We start from the raw sequence: 17,729 nt of genomic DNA on the forward strand, positions 1-17,729 counted from the left end.
ATAGTTTGGGTGGACTTAAATTTCTAAGGAGAATTATGGGGACGCCAACTTTTAAATTAATTTTGTGTGACAGAAGATCGGGTGTGCTTATGGATTTAAAAATGCCACCGGATAGTTGGTAGCGTCTTCTTGTTCAATGACTCTGTTGATCGAGATATATTCTGCACTTTTCCCATGAACATCCGTCAATATTTCTGCGTTTATTGCTGCTGCCTGGTCGTTGCGAGGGATCAAAATAGCTCTTTCGCGTAGCCAAGAGTTTTCATGGTTTGTTATTTGCGTTGGGTTTCCATACACAGAAGAAATGAGGTCTTGCAGTGATGGAACAGTACAGCATAAATTATCAGGAAAAATAACTTTCCCTTCTTCTTGCGGATATGTGCCCTCACCAATTTTTAGTAATAAATCTGAAAACTCTTGTGCATTTTGGTTGCCTCTTGTTCGCGCCCGTATATTTATTATTAAATGCATCGGTATAACGTTGCGCCACAGACTTGAGCTCTTTAGGCAGGCTCTAATTTAGTCTGCCCTCATTCCTCATGGTATGACTGGCAAAGTCTGCCTAAAATCGCCACATATAAGCATTGTCATACCACCCATGGGCTGGTAATTTTGTCTGATATCTCGCAAGGTTCTATCTATTGCTTCTACCGCTTTACGGTTTGCCATAGTACACTCGTCCCATATTACTAAGCAGAAATCACGTAGAACCCTTGCTTTGTCCCTGTTTCTAGAAACATTACACACTGGGCTTTCCGTAAGATTCAAGTCAATCGGGATCTTGAACACTGTATGGGCGGTTTTGCCTCCGGGCAACAATGTGGCTGCTATGCCTGATGAAGCGACAGCAAGAGCAATTCTGCTTTGATTGCGTATTTGAGCCAAGACGACTTTGGTGAGAAATGTTTTTCCCGTCCCACCGGGTGCATCTAAAAACAGGATTTCTCCCAAAGTACCATCTACGCTATGACACACGCGATCTAATATCATATGCTGTTCCGCTGTCAGACTCGAGACACCATGATGCACCAAAGACCGGGGAATGCATCTGCAGTCAGCCCTGGGGACCTAGAAAGGACCCCAGGGCTGTCTGTTCATTTTGCCTGCTGTTATGGCACACTATGTGCTGCCCTAACAGCAGCCTGTGTCATAGTGACACAGTGTAATGTATTAGCATACAAGAGTATGCTAATACATTATAAGTAAAAAATAAAGTTGTAAATAAAGTTATTCCTTAATGGGATTAACAAAAAAATAAATAAATACAAAAACATCCAAAAAAAGTTATTATTTTGAATAAAATATATTTTATTGCCCATACATTACATAAAAACAAAAAAATATATGCATATTAGGTATTTACATGACTGTAATTACCTGCAGAATTAATTTAATAGGTTATTTATCATGAAACGTGAACAGGATAAAAAGTAAACAAAAAAAAATTATATAACTTACACAGTGAATTTTTTGTATTCCCTAACTGCGCAAAAACAAAAATACCAGTTCTCTCGCGTCAAACAAGGCGTCATACAACCAGGTCAATGAAAAAATAAAAAAGTTATGGCTGTTGAAAGGCAGAGAGGCAAAAATGGAAAAATGTAGCTGGTCATTAAGGCCTTTTCAGGCCCGGTCATTAGGGGGTTAAGGGACTACTGGCTTCATTCTGCAGCACTCATCGTCACATGTGTGTTCTTGCTACTTGTGATATTAGGGCATACAGTGTTCACAGTGCGGTGAAATTGCGTGACTGGAATCAGAGAAGCAATCAGGTCAGCAAGAAATTTATTCAGGACACTACCTCTGTACAGGGCCGCCATCAGGGGGGTATTAGGGGTACTACTGTAGGGGGCCCGGCCAAACTTAATTGAAAGGGGGGCCCGGCAACTGCCGCGACTTGCCTTTGGTAGAAAAAAACAGGCCCCTGCAATGGGGCCTGTTCTTTTCACCAAAACAATGTCGTGAGCTGCGGACCCCCCCCTCATCACCGCCGCGAAACACCGCCCGCAAGCGCGCACCCGCGTGCGCGCATGACCGCAAGCGCGCGCGCCCACGCGCGAACGACCAGGCGCGCCGCCGAGAGGGAGGCGGTGCGCCCGCAACACAAGATCTAGGGGGAAGGACAGCCACACAGGGACAGCGGCGCACAGTCTACTTACCTGCTGGCCCGCCTCCGACTCCGCCTCCTCGTCCTCCTCCTCCTTGTCTGACTCCGCCTCCTCCTCCTTCTCCAGAGCGTAGCTAGGTAAGGAGAGGGGGAGGAGTCTAGTTGTTGCGCGGCGGCAGGAGTTCTACGATCCCTGCCATTTTCTGGAGCCTGGAGGTGAAGGACTGGACGTCTGGACCGAAGACATCGCCTGAAGAGGACTGGAGTGGGAGCAGCTCTTCTGACACGGTGAGTAAAGTGTCTCAAAGTGCTGTTTAAGTATGGCCCTGTTCACACAGAGTATTTTGCAGGCCGAAAAAATCTGCCTCAAAATTCCTTAAAGAATTTTGAGGCAGATTTTGACCTGCCCACACTATCTTGCCGCGTTTTTTGCTGCGTTTTTTGCTTCGTTTTTTGCCCGCTGCGATTGAGGACAGCAGATAAAAAACGCAGCGAAAAATGAATTTTCTGCCTCCCATTGATTTCGATGGGAGGTCAGAGGCGGAACAGCGGCAAGAAAGGACGTGCTGCTTTTTCTTTTTTCCACGACTGGCTCCCATTGATTTCAGATTAAATCAATGGGAGGCGGTTCTGGAAGTTCTTTGGTGCTGATTCTGACGCAGTGTCCGAGTCAATATCAAGGCCCAAAAACTCTGTGAACTGGGTCTTATTGTTAGGGCTTATTCAGACGATCGTGTAATACATCCGTGCAACGCGCGTGATTTTCACGCGCCTCGCACGGACCTATGTTACTCTATGGGGCCGTGCAGACTGTCAGTGATTTTCACGCAGCGTGTGTCCGTGTGTCCGCTGCGTAAAACTCACAACATGTCCTATATTTGTGCGTTGTTCGTGCATCACGCACCCATTGAAGTCAATGGGTGCGTGAAAATCACGCCCAGCACTTCCGCAGCCGTATAAACTATGAATGAAAACAGAAAAGCACCACGTGCTACAAACAGAGTGTCATAATGATGGCGGCTGCGCGAAAATCACGCAGCCGCGCATCATACGCTGCTGCCACACGGAGCTGTTATGGACCTTTTGCATGCGCAAAAAGCACACGCTCGTGTAAATCCGGCCTTAGGGTAGGAACACACTAGGCATGAACACTGCGGATTTTATGCAACACATTTTATTGTGGAAAATCCGCAGCGTATTACAGTCGCAGCAGAGTGGGTGAGGTTTAAACAAATCTCATCCACACGCTGCAAAAAAAATGGACCTGCAATGTGGCTTTTTAAGCCGCATGTCAATTTATTCTGTGGAATCGCTGCTCCTCTGTTGCGGAAATGCTGCGGTTCTGCCGCAAAAATCACACATGAGAAAAAAAAAAGGTACTTTTTTACATTTATAAAAAACTTTAGACTTACCCCGGCCGTAGTCCTGGTGACGCGATCCTCTATTCTTAGCGCATCACATGGTCTACAGCGTCATCCCAGGAGGCGGGGCTACGTTCAGAAGAGAGAGATGCGTTACCTAAACTACGGCCGGGGCAAGTCTAAACTTTTTTTTCCCTACAGGATTCCCGCAGCGGACATGCCTCGCGAAACCTGCACCACTATTTGGTGCGGTTTTGCTGCCAGAATTCCCTGCGGCTACCGGGGCGGATAAGCTGTGTAGTTTTACTCAGCATATCCGCCTAGTGTGTCCCTTATGATGTCGCTCCTGGAGCTGCTGCCGGTCTCTAAATAGGCAGTTGGTCCAGTAGAATTTTGAATTTTTTTTTTTTTTGTGAACCAGCTTAAAAAAATACAAAACTTTTGTGTTAGAGCCTGTTCACATCACCGTTCGCTTCCGTTCCGGGGTTCCGTCTGAGGTTTCCGTCGGGTGACCTCGCAACGGAAAGTGAAAGTGACAGCACAGCTTCCGTTTCAGTCACCATTGATCTAAATTATGACGGAAACATCGCTAATGGTTTCCGTTCGTCACCATTCCGGCTGGTTTTCGGACGGAATCAATAGCGTAGTCGACTGCACTAATGGTGACGGAAGCTGTGCTGTCACTTTCACTTTCCGTTGCGGGGTTCACCCGACGGAAACCTCAGACGGAACCCCGGAACGGAAGCGAACGGTGATGTGAACAGGCCCTAACACAAAAGTTTTGTATTTTTTTAAGCTGGTTCACAAAAAAAAATAATTCCAAATTCTACTGGACCAACTGCCTATTTAGAGACCGGCAGCAGCTCCAGGAGCGACATCATAAGGAACACACTAGGCGGATATGCTGAGTAAAACTACACAGCTTATCCGCCCCGGTAGCCGCAGGGAATTCTGCCAGCAAAACCGCACCAAATAGTGGCGCAGGTTTCGGGAGGCATGTCCGCTGCGGGAATCCTGCAGGGAAAAAAAAGTTTCGACTTGCCCCGGCCGTAGTTTAGGTAACTCATCTCTCTCTTCTGAATGTAGCCCCGCCTCCTGGGATGACGCTGTAGACCATGTGACCGCTGCAGCAGTCACATGGGATGAAACGTCATGACAGGAGGCGGGGCTGCACTAAGAATAGAGGCCCAGTTCACAGAGTTTTTGGGCCTTGATATTGACTCGGACACTGCATCAGAATCAGCACCAAAGAACTTCCAAAACCGCCTCCCATTGATTTAATCTGAAATCAATGGGAGCCAGTCGCGGAAAAAAGAAAAATCAGCACGTCCTTTCTTGCCGCGGTTCTGCCTCTGACCTCCCATCGAAATCAATGGGAGGCAGAAAATGCATTTTTCCCTGCGTTTTTTGTCTGCTGTCCTCAATCGCCGCGGGCAAAATAGTGTGGGCAGGTCAAAATCTGCCTCAAAATTCAGTGCGCGGTTCCAGGCGGTCGCGGGTGCGCATGCGCGGGAGTTTGTGGGTGCGCGCGATCGGTCGCACGGGCGGCAGTGTTTGACGGCCCCCATGACGACCCCCATGCTACCCAGGGCCGCCATCAGGGGGGGTATTATGGGTACTGATGTGAGAGGCCCGGCCAAACTTAATTGAAAGGGGGGCCCGCAGCTCACGACATTCTTTTGGTGAAAAAAACGGGCCCCATTGCAGGGGCCTGTTTTTTTTCTACCAAAGGCAAGTCGCGGCAGTTGCCGGGCCCCCCTTTCAATTAGGTTTGGCCGGGCCTCTCACATCAGTACCCATAATACCCCCCCTGATGACGGCCCTGGGTACCATAATATAGTGCTGGACGGAGTACCGTTAACAGGTGGTGCCACGGTAGGGGGGCCCAGAAAATTTAGCTGTAGGGGGCCCTGAAATTCCTGATGGCGGCCCTGCCTATGTATCAGAGAGCAGTGCCCTTGAATCTGTCCTCAGATTGAGCCAGCCATTACCCTGCTGCCTGAACCAGAGTTTTATAAGAGACTTTGCCTCTCCAGTCTGAGAAGCAGGGCCGTCCTTAGGTTGGATGGTGCCGTGTACGGGACTCTCTATTGCTGCCCTCCACAAACCAAAAATTATCCACATTTACAGATATGCACATACTAGAACATATATACTGTACATACATAAAGGCACATATTTAGACATATAGGCAATAGAAACATAGAAACACAGAGGCACATATGCACATAGAAACACATATAGACACACATAGTTATATATACAGGCACAAACTGTAGAAAGATTCTCCAATAGTCTCCAACTGTAAACCTTACTCCTCCCCTGCTGCACAGGCTTCTTGCAGAGGTAGACTGGCAGTCTCTGCTCTGTCTCCGTGTGTGTAACCATTAGGAATGAGAGTTCATTAAATGGCCTGCCCAGTCACCCCCCCCCCCCCTACATGCAGTGAGGATGCAGCGCCCTGTACACACGCCTAAGGTCTATACTAGTGAGAAGTGTTTGTTTGTCTGGTGTCCCCATGTTGGAGTTAACACCGGCTTGAGTAAAGACTCTGTTTTTGCCATCATTCCCGTCTCTATTCTATCTCTTCTGTGACAACCTTGCACATACCCCCCAACGTCCCAGATTCAGTGGGACAGTCTTGAATTCCGAGCAGTGTCCCGTTGTCCTGGACGGCTGGTGGTACGTCCAAGTGTCTACTGCGTCCTGAGGATGCAGATACAGTTCAACTTAATGCTGAAGCAAGGAACAGTCAGCTCCCAGCTTCAGCAGCTGTACAGTGTGGAGGAGCAGACGGAGCTCCTCCACTCGTCGAGGACCCTCAGGGCACAGCGCTACTTTAAGCACTGAGCCCGGGCAAGCACTTGTAATCATTGTCCATATATGGACAGTGAAGTCAGTGACTCTTCCAGGCGCGGAATCCAGTGTCAGAGCGTTGCCGATGCTCTGGCCAGGGATTCCGCTCCTAGAGGGAACCCGACGCCACTGCCCACTGCCATATATATGGACAGTGACGTCAGGGGCTACTTCTGGAGCGTCATTCCCTGCCACAGAGATGCCAACGCTCTGGTCAAGGATTCTGCTCCTGGTGAAGCCTTAGGTGTTACAGTCCATATATGGACAGTGACGTCAAGCTCAACTCATGGAGCGGATTCCCCCCGATGCTCTGGCCGTGGATTCTGCTTCTAGGAGGGCAGGTATGGGGCCATTATTCTGTATCAGGGCAGCCATGGGGCATTATTCTGTAAGGGGCAACTATGGGGCATTATACTGTAGGGGGCAGCTATGGTGGCTTTATACTGTATGGGGCATCTGTGTGAGCATTATACTGTATGGGGCATCTGTGTGTGCATTACACTCTGCCCGTGAGGAGAACACCGTGTTCGGTGCTGGCTATTTACATAGCAGACAGGCCGGGAGGATGGAGGAAGAGAGGGCTGGGGAGGAGCAGTTATACACACAGCTGTCCTCCTGCCTGCACAACCCCCGACAGAGCTCAGGACTGGTGAGTACAGCTGTGTATATACTGAGCAAATAGGGGGAACTGTAAGTGTTGTGTGTGTGTGTGTGGATATTTTTTATAAATCGTTTTTGTGGGGAGGGGGGACTTTACTGTAAGTGTTATATGTGGGGGAGGGGATTTTGTATAATCGTTTTTGTGAGAAGGGGGCTTGTCAGTAATTGTGTGTGTAGGGGGGGTTCTTCTATAAATCCTTTTTGTGTGGGAGGGGGAACTTGAATGTAAATATTATGTGTGGGGGAGGGGATTCTTTTATAAATCATTTTTGTGGGAGAGGGGGGACTTAACTGTAAATATTATGTGTGGGGTAAGGGGATTCTGTATTTTTGTGGGGAGGGAGGATTTTACTGTAAATGCTATGTGTTGGGGAGGGGGACTTCTTAATACATTGTTTTTTGTGGGAATGGGATGAACGCTATGTGTGTGGGGACTTATTTAGCATCTAATCACAGGTTACAGTCATATTGTATTTTTTTGCAGCGATTTTCTCAAAACTGTGTCCAATGACCTAGTTATAAAGCAATTGCCCAAAAACCGTAAATGTGTGGCATAAGAAGAGACCCTTATAGTTCATTTGTTTGGGGTAAGGGGGCTTTTTTGTAAATATTATGTGTGGAAGATTTTTCTTTCTAGTTTTTGTGTTGGGAAGGGAGGCGTGACTATTTTGTTCCCTTACGGTATATTTAAACGTAGCGGTTGAGGTGCAGTTAAAAAAAACGCACACAGTTTCTTACAATTTGTCGTGGTTTTGTGATGCAGTAAATGGCCAGTTTTCATGGGTAAAACATATCAAATAAATGTGTTTCATCCAGAAAAAAAATTGGCATCCATTTAACGCATTGCAAAACTGCAGTAAAACCGCATGTATTTTTTCAAATGCGGTTTTCAACCACACCTCAATAGCGAAGTGTGAATATAACCTAAGGCTTTATGTGATAGATTACAGGTGGATCCTGCATGTCACAGACACGCAGGACCTGCTCAGTGGCGGCTTAAGTAGACCATAGGCCCTGGGCTGTTCCACAAACTTGGGCCCCCCTTCTCCACCGCTGCTCTGTCATGTCTATAGTGGACACCACCTTTCTGTGTGAGCATTGACAAATGGTTGTTACGATTCCCCTTGTCAAAGGGCTGTGTCCCTACATACTGACCGTCTCCAACCATCGCTGACAGTATCCCACTGTGTAGGGACACTTCCTCTTGACAATGGGAATGGTAACACGCATTTGTCTATTAGTCCTGGGTACACAGAGATATGTAGAATACAAGGATTACCTGCAACAGACATGTCAGGAGAGGTGACAGATTCCCTATTGATCCAGTGACACACAAGTGATGTCTTCTCTGATGGGAGCCGTTTTCTTTTCTTCTCCATCTGACGCAGACCGTTATGGCGACTTCTCCTGATGAGACATCTTTGCCAATCACTTCTGCAGCCATTTCCAGCCTCTATAGAAACACACAAATTTAGACACCAAGGCCCAGGCCCTTACATTAAAGGGGTTGTCCGGGCACAGACCGTTTTTTTATACTGATGACCTATCGATGTGCCCGGACAACCCCTTTTACTCAGACTAATAAATTTGGACCCCAGACTAGATCATAGAATAGGTATAGAAAGAGAGGCAGCACTCCACAGGTCAAAAATAGAATACATTTGTTCACCCATCAGTGAAAAAGGTACAACATTTCAGCTGCTCAATGCAGCCTTTGTCAAGCTTGAACAGAGCAGCTGAAACATTGTACCTTTATCACTGATGGGTGAATAAATATATTCTATTTTGGACCTGTGGAGTGCTGCCTCTATTTCTATATCTTGTCTACTATTGGGAATTTACAAGTCGGATCCCTGGAGGCCTGCACCCAGATACCCTGGAGGTTTTTGTTCTACTGTGCTGCCCAGATTTCTCTTTAGATCATAGAATACATATAGACCCCAGACCTTCTAAACTATTGCAGTCTCCAGACCAGACCCCCCTACACAAATACAGAGCCCAGAACAAGCACCCTAAATAAATACAGACCTCAGACAAGACCCCTAAATAGGCCCCAGACCTGACTCCCTTAATACAGACCCCAGACCAGACCACCTAAACTAATACAGACCCCTAAATACAGACCCCATAAACTAATACAGACCCCAGGCCAGACCCCCTAAATACAGACCTCCAGACCAGACACCATAAATACAGACACCAGACCTCAAGCTAATACAGACCCCCTAAATACAGACCCCAGACCTGACCCCTACACTAATAATGACGCCAGACCTGACTCACTTAAGTAATACAGACCCTAGACCTGAACCCTATTCTAATACAGACCCTAGACCAGACCCCTAAATACAGACCTCTAAATAAAGACCCCTAAACTAATACAGACCCTAGAACAGGCCCCCTAAATAGACCCTATAAAGTAATACAGACCCCAGACAAGACCCCCTAAATACAGACCCCTAAACTAATACAGACCCTAGAACAGGCCCCCTAAATAGACCCTATAAACTAATACAGACCCCAGACCAGACCCCATAAATACAGACCCCAGACCCCTTAAACTAACACAGACCCCTAAATATGCTGACCGTAAACCGGTTAAACTGGTACAGACCCCAGACCAGACCTCCTAAATACAGACCCCTTAAACTAATACAGACACCAAGCCTCCTACATACAGTCCCCAAACCAGGCCCACTAAATACAGATGCCACACCAGACCCCCTAAATACAGTTACCCTAAATACAGACCCTTTAAACAAATCCATCCCCTTATACTTACATAACAGCTCTCCTCAGTCCTCTCTGTGGAATTTTGCTGCTGCTGCTGCTTAAAGAGGCTCTGTCACCACATTATAAGTGCCCTATCTCCTACATAAGGAGATGGGCACTATAATGTAGGTGACAGCAGTGCTTTTTATTTAAAAAAAAAACGATCTGCTTTCACCACTTTTTTAGTGATTTTAGATTTATGCTAATGAGTTGCTTAATGCCCAAGTGGGCGTGTTTTTACTTTAGACCAAGTGGGCGTTGTACAGAGGAGTGTATGACGCTGACCAATCAGCGTCATGTACTCCTCTCCATTCATTTTGTCAGCGCATAGGGATCCTTTTAGATCGCTATGTGAGGTTTTATACTGACACATAAACAATTCTGAAGTGTTTAGCTGTGCATCAATATCATCACCATGATTTCTCAAAACTATCACCTGCGATTCCAGCATGTAAATTTGCTTACCTCTAACAATTTTACATTGGGCATTCTCTGCCAGTTGTTAGGCTACGCGTTTCGATACTGCACCAGCATCTTCCTCAGGCCATTAGCAGCGTGTGGTTTGTAGAACCGGAGGATTGTGGCAAGCTCAGGCTTTAATATGGCTGAAATGGGTACAATGAGCATGACTTGGATACAAAGATTTGTCAGCAAGTTGAGTACTATTTTGATGATCATAATCTTCCAAGAGATAAGTTCTTAAAGGAACGAATTGCCCTCGATGATGGCTGGGTGCCCCTACAGACTATGATCAAGTTCAACAGGTTGAACAAATTGACAACAGATTTTGCCTAGATTTTTGAAGCACTTAAAAAAATCCAAGACTGGTCCACTGCATATTGATGAGGAGAAATCTAGACTTAGACGGTCACCTGACAAGCCGTTACCGGAATACAAGACTGCTATGAAAACCTGATCGGTCTACGTTAAATTATTTCAGCCTGACACATCCCTGGATCATATAAAACAGTGGCTTGAAGGAAAGTGTCCAATTGGGAACATTCAAATGAGACCAACTCTTCAGAAGACCTTTAAAGGCAATGTGTTGCCAGAAAAACATGTTGTTTTTTTTTAAATTAAACATTTAGTGTGTGGGTGATTAAACATTGTTCAAATTTTTTTTATTTTTTTCACGAGTCAGGAAATATTATAAATTGGATTCAATTGGATTCAAATTTATAGTATTTACCATTTCTGGTCACTAGATGGAGCCATTCCCAAAAATATGTGGTAAAGCAACCACATAGCTTTTCTGCTGAAAAATTGGGTAAAAAGCCCTAGTGAGCTCTCAGCATCCCCCCCTCCTTTATCCTGGCTAGTGCCGGGATAAACGAGGGGTTTGAACGGTGTAACCTCCTACACTGTGTGTCGCCATTTTTTGAGCTAACACACAGTGTAGTAGGGTTACATACAGTAGTAAACACACACAAACACGAACATACATTGAAATCTCTTACCTGCTCCTGCCGCCGCGACTCCCTCCGGCCCGTCCGCTCCGTCTGCTGCCGCTGGTCCAAGTGCACAAGTCCGGAAGCCGCGACCGGAAGTAGTAATATTACTGTCCGGCCGCGACTTCCGGTCCACAGGAAAATGGCGCCGGACGGCGCCAATTTCAAATTGGACTGTGTGGGAGCGGCGCATGCGCAGTTCCCACACAGACGCCGTACACACAAGTGAATGGGACGGGAGCCGTTCGCAGTCCCTATGGGACTGTGGCTGCCGTATTCCATGTCTGTATGTGTCGTTAATCGACACACACAGAAATGGAACAAAAAATGGCAGCCCCCATAGGGAAGAAAAAGTGTAAAAATAAGAAAAAGTAAAACACAAACACACAAATAAATATAAACGTTTTTAATAAAGCACTAACATCTTGAACATATGAAAAAAAAATTTGTGATGACACTGTTCCTTTAAGGGTTCTATATTTATTGTATTTGAGACAGAAGAGGCTTCAAAAAAATTATTGGAAAATAGAGGTCTTAAGCTCAAAGATTCTGACATGATCATACTGTCAAAGGATGAATATTTTTCCAAGAATGAAGAAAGGAAGCACAAACAGTCTGAAGGCAAAGCAAAGTCCAAACGAGAAGTCAAATGCCCAAAAGCAAGCTGAGGAAGCTGAAATTAAATCATTAGAAGAACAGACCGGCTGCCTCTTAAAATTCTCAGGTGATCTGGACAATATGACTTCCAGAGAAGATATTCATGCATTATTTCAGAGTCATGGGGAAATAAAATGGATTGATTTTAGCAGGGGAGCGAAGGAGGGAATGATATTATCTAAAAGCAATGCAAAAGAAGCATTGGAAAAGGCCAAAGCTGCAAATAAGGACAGCCTGCAGCTGAAAGAGAAGGATGTGAGCTGGGAACTTCTTGAGGGTGATGTAGAGAAAGCTGCATTAAAGAACATCATGGAAGATCAGCAAGAATCCTACATTAAATGGAAAAGAATAGGTGGGAAGGAAAAGGAAGGGGTGGAAGAAATGATTCACTCAAAAAGAAGATACAGTTCCAAGGGAAAAAGAAGAAATTTGAAAGCAGTGATGAAGAAGGCATGGAAGAGTCTAAGACTGATGTTTCTTCATCTGCTGATGGTAAAAATTGGACCGAAGCACCCGGAAGTCCAAATTAAAGGCATCTGGAGGACAAGACCACAGATGAGCCAGAGCCAAAGCAGCAGGAAACACTGCCCCCTATATACAAGAATATAACTACTATAATGTTGCCCCTATATACAAGAATATAACTACTATAATGTTGCCCCTATATACAAGAATATAACTACTATAATGTTGCCCCTATATACAAGAATATAACTACTATAATACTGCCCCTTATGTAGAAGTAATTAGCGCTGTATAAACACAAGAATGAAAGTACTAGACTGAATGCTATGCACAAGATGTGAACTACTAAAACACTGCTTCCTATGTACAATAATATACACACTGTAATCCTGGCCCCTATTTAAAGAAAATCTATTTTGTATGTTGATGAATCTACATCCAGCCTATGAACATATCTATATATATATATATATATAGATATGCTATTAATTGCGTAAAATATACTATTCTGCGCACCCATAAGTAAAGTCATATAAGGCCATTATTCTCCCCATTTAAAATAAAAAAATAATAACATCTCTATACTGTTGTCTATGTTCAAGAAAATCCTGGTAGATGGCATAAGCAAATATAATCGTTCAATTATTTCGAATACAAGTACTTCTAGCCTGTTATACCTATTTATTTCATTATTCTTTTATTTGTCGGACAACATCGAGTACTCGTGAGCATGAAGTCCCTCATGAAGCGGTCACTACAGAAGACAACTCGGCTGGCCCCTCTATTCCTCCAATGACTATTCAGGGCACTTTAGGCTCCCCCACCAGTACCCTCTTCTGCCTTAACAGGTACATCATCAATTCAGACCAACTTTGATAATCTGTTAAGGCGCGAGAGACCTGGTAAGAGACGCCCAAGTGAATGGGAGGATCTTGCAAGGTACTGTAGGGATGCCTTGCTGAGATTAGATGAACAGATGAGTGTAGCGTCCATAGCCGCAGGCCATCGGGTTTACTCACCTCCCGAAGCCCGCAGCCATGGATCAGTGAGTGCTGGCTCGCATCTCCTTCCTAGGAGACGCCAGCGCTCACTTCCACTCTGGTCCGCTGTGTCCCGTGGACAATCATCATAATCAACTGCAATGATTTCATGGACTATAACAAAGGCCCTGCCCTTCTGATCTTTGCCTGAGCGTTGTTAGTGTATCCCATGTCTGTCTTGCAAATGGTCCCTTAGTGCTTTCCTGTTACAGTAGTTACCCGTGCCCTGTTACCTGTTCCTGTATCCCGTGCTGTGTTCTTGTTCCTGTGCCTACTAGTGTTGGATTCGTGTCTACTGCACCTGCTGTCGTTTGCCACATCCTGTGTCATCTGCCACGTCCTGTGTCATCTGCGATGTCCAGTGCCATCTTCCACATCCAGTGTGATCCGCCACGTCTGACGCAAAGTGCTGCACATGCTGTCATCTGCCACATCCAGTGCCATCTTCCACGTCCAGTGTAATCCGCCACGTCTGGCGCAACGTGCTGCACCTGCTGTCATCTCCCAAGTCTGGCATAACCTGCTGCACCCACCTCCACCCATGCCAAAGCCTCGGCCACTGTCTGGACTATTCAGATACCCTAGTACGGGACTCTGTTTTGCTGGGGTGCTCTGTTGTTTGGCCAGCTGCCTCCCCGCTACGGCGGTGCGGCCTAGTGAGTCCACATACCCACAGACCGTGATAATGTCGTTTTAGGGAGGAGATTTTATATCTTATTAGTCGCTCGGAGAGGGCGGTAGCGACGCATTTCCCTACAACTACTCATCATTTCTTCGAAACTCTTATTCCTTGGGTGGAGCAAATGACACCTGAACAGATATTGGAGTGCTGGGTGGTACTCACTCAAACTGTGTGGAATATCCTACACTGTTTCCATCCCTGTCCTATCCTCCATCCCAGTCCTATCCACCGTCCCAGTCCTATCGCCCATCCCAAGGACATTTCTCCTCTAATTCCTGAGCCCACTCACAGTCCTTTACACCATCACATTCCATCCCACCTTCACACTCTCAATCTGCTCATTCTCACTTTTGGTCCTCTGCTCGCTCTCCCTCTTCTCTTTTTTCTCTGCCTACCTCTTTTACTACACCTTACACACCTCACACTCAACTCTTTCCTACTTTTTCTGATTCTTATTCCCTCCAAACCCCTCATAAATACACTCCTGTAGGACCTTCCAGACAGCGCGACCCTTGTGAGAGTGCCATTCAGGAAGAAACAGAAGATAGAGGGGTCAGCAGACAGAGGCATGTGTCTGCCACCCCCCAGCCTGAATATTAGCATATGTCGTTTATCTTTTGATTGTTTGTATCAAACCATGAACAAATTTGTAATGTATATAGTTTTTATTATAGAAGAAAAACATATCCGAAATTTTTCAGTTTCCATTTTTTATAAAGTTTACATTGAAATTGATCATTTAATTTTACAATATAAATTAAAGTTCATAACTTTGAAAAAAAACAACTGATTTTCATGTGATTAATCTATGTAATTACTAAACCATTTTTTATTCATTATCATTGTATTTGCAAATAATGTCTCCGAAGTTGCAACACTGTTTTGATTGTCAGCACACTTGGCCAGCATGAGCAGCCTAATGTTTAGGATCACCATAAACACCCGAAAAACGTCTAAAAATACGTAGGCTGAACGGCTGCAAACATCTGCACATTGATTTCAATGGGAAAAATGGAGTTTCGTTCCCATGGGGCGGTTTTTACGCGCCGTATGTAAAAAGGCGTGTAATAAAATGCCCTATAAAAAAGAAGTGCATGTCACTTCTTGAGCCGTTTTTGGAGCCGTTTTTCATTGGGTCAATAGAAAAACAGCTCCAAAAGCTCAGCTGAACAAGGTCATCCAGGTGGGCCAAGTGTGCTGATTGTCAGCACACTTGGCCAGCATGACCAGCCTGTCTCACCGCAGTTGTCAAAGAGACTAATGTTTAGTATCAATGTGATCCCTTAGGGTATGTTCACACGGCCTATTTTCAGCCGTTTTTTTGGGCCGTAAACTCCCGAAAAATCGGAAGCAGAAAAACGGCCGCGTAAAAAAACGGCCACGAAAAAGAAGTGCAGGTTTTCATTGACTCTATAGAAAACAGCTCCAAAAACGGCCTTGAAAACTGCTCCGTATTTTCAGACATTTTTGAGTTTGCGTGTGAACATATCCTAACTGCTACCTGGTGTTGTGTCATTGACAGCTGCGCTGAACAAGACCATTCAGGTGGGATAAGTGTGCTATCCACACAGTTGGCCAGCATGACCAGCCTGGCTCAGGTTGCTGGAAAAATCTAAAGAAAATTAGATGATTAATGATTCAATGCACAACAAGTTTACTATATGACAGGAACATTTCTGTACGGTATGAGCCCCATATAACTTATATTTTAAAATAATAATAATAATAAAACACATGGCAAAATAGTGTTGAAAATATTTTAAATAAATTATGTTGATTATAAATAGGCTAAAATGATATGGAGCTCACAAATTACAGATATTGAGAAAGAAATACACAACAAAGGATTTTATTGGAAAGAAAAAAAAAGAGAACATCAAATCATGTGTTCTTGCCAGTCAACCCATCCGGCATTTGAGATAAAATATTCAGCAAAATAGATATGCAGGCAACATGTTGAAAATGCTAAACAATAAAATCTGGAGCAGAAAGAGATACTCTCCCCAGAAAATATTTTGTCCAGACTGAAGTCATCTTGGATTTAGTTCTGGTTTTTATAGTACTTCCTGACCAAAAAAAAACAAGAAAAAAACTAAAAAACAAATCCGTTAAAACAGAGTATAACTGATGGCAAACGGAAAGAAAAGAGTCCTTTTTTTGACTGATCCGTCAAAAAACACCTTATTTTACCTTCTGTTGCAATCAGTTTGGCATCCGTCAAGCAGTCCGTACTTTTAAATTTCAATGGATACACTAAACAGATGGCACAACGCAGATGTGAACGAAGCCTTACATTGAATGCACAGAGATTTCCAGCACCTCTCCATCCAACTGGTTGGTAACAATAATAAGGGAACAATAATTTTAATACAACTACATAGAATGATAGACAGCAGGGTAAGCATTCAGTAAAGGGAGTTAGTAACTTTGTGGATTTCACCATAGGGGCCACATGTACACAAGCAGAAAAACGCAAAGAAGACATTACATTCTGTTGTAGCTATGGGCCTAGTTACATTCTGTCAGTTATGGTTTTTTTTCCATTGCAGTGTCTAAGGCTACATTCAGACGAGCGTGTACCTTTATCATCCACAAAATACACCACATTTGTATCTCCATGTGACTTCCGTTTGTCCATGTTTAACGCATGTATGTCATCCGTATTGTATGCGTGTATCACGGACGCAAAAAAAACAGAAGGAGGACTTTTGTCACAATTTTGTCCCAACCCTCAGAAAACACCCACAGGAAGGGCACAAGATCGCTAGACGCCATTTTCTATTGCTTTTACAGCGTAGAGATCTTTGTCGGATTCCTCTGCTTTGTCAGTTTGGTTTTTGTCTACTTTTTGGCTTGTGAACATGTCATCCAAACCTATAGAGCATGTTTTGCACCTGTGGCTTATCTCTCGGACATATGAAGAGCGGCACCATATGGTGGAAGAAGAACCTAAGAAGAGAAGAAGGCTTTGGGTTCATCCCATTGTCTCCCAACGTGCCTCCAAAGGGCACTTCCATACCCTGTATGGGGAGCTGTGGCTTCATCCGGCAAAATTTTTTTTTTTCTGTCGGATGTCCATCCCTACATTTGACCGCCTGCTGGAGGAGCTGTGTCCTGGACTAACATTCCAGAATACCAACATGCGACGCAGCATTTCATCTGAGGAACGGCTCATCCTCACCCTGAGGTAAGAATACATTTTTTATAAAAATTCGCCCTATCAGCCCGATAGAGGTAGCACTATGCTATATGGCCTTTCCCAATTCCCCCAGATGATTCCCTCAGGATGTTATACCTATCAGTACAGTTAATGCCTCCTTTTATAACATATGTTAGCTTGCTAATCTAACTAGTATTGTGAAGGCCACAAAGACCCTATCCAATAAATAGTAATGTCATTGTTTTTTTTAAATGCACTGTAGTTATCCTCACAGAGCAAGTTGATGAGGCCTGTAAGCAGGGCAGTAATGTTGATAGTTTATGTAGTTAATTAATTTTGTTATCTTATTTCTTCAGATTCCCTGCAACTAAAAATTATTTTGCGTCCCTTCATTTTGAATTTCTACTGGGGACGTCAACCATTTCTGGGATTATCCGGTCTACCTCTGAGCTCATCTGGAAGAGACTCAAAGACACGATGATGCCTCAACCCACGGCAGAACATTAGATGCTCATTGGATG

General features: G+C 44.7%; 1 pseudogene; it reads left to right on the forward strand.

The window, feature by feature from the left end:
* The first annotated feature begins 6,889 nt into the window (after positions 1-6,889).
* On the forward strand, positions 6,890-12,505 carry LOC142660154 (lupus La protein homolog B-like; annotated as a pseudogene).
* Positions 12,506-17,729: the final 5,224 nt, after the last annotated feature.

This window comes from Rhinoderma darwinii, chromosome 9 (genome assembly GCF_050947455.1).
Source record: "Rhinoderma darwinii isolate aRhiDar2 chromosome 9, aRhiDar2.hap1, whole genome shotgun sequence".
Lineage (NCBI taxonomy): Eukaryota > Metazoa > Chordata > Amphibia > Anura > Rhinodermatidae > Rhinoderma > Rhinoderma darwinii.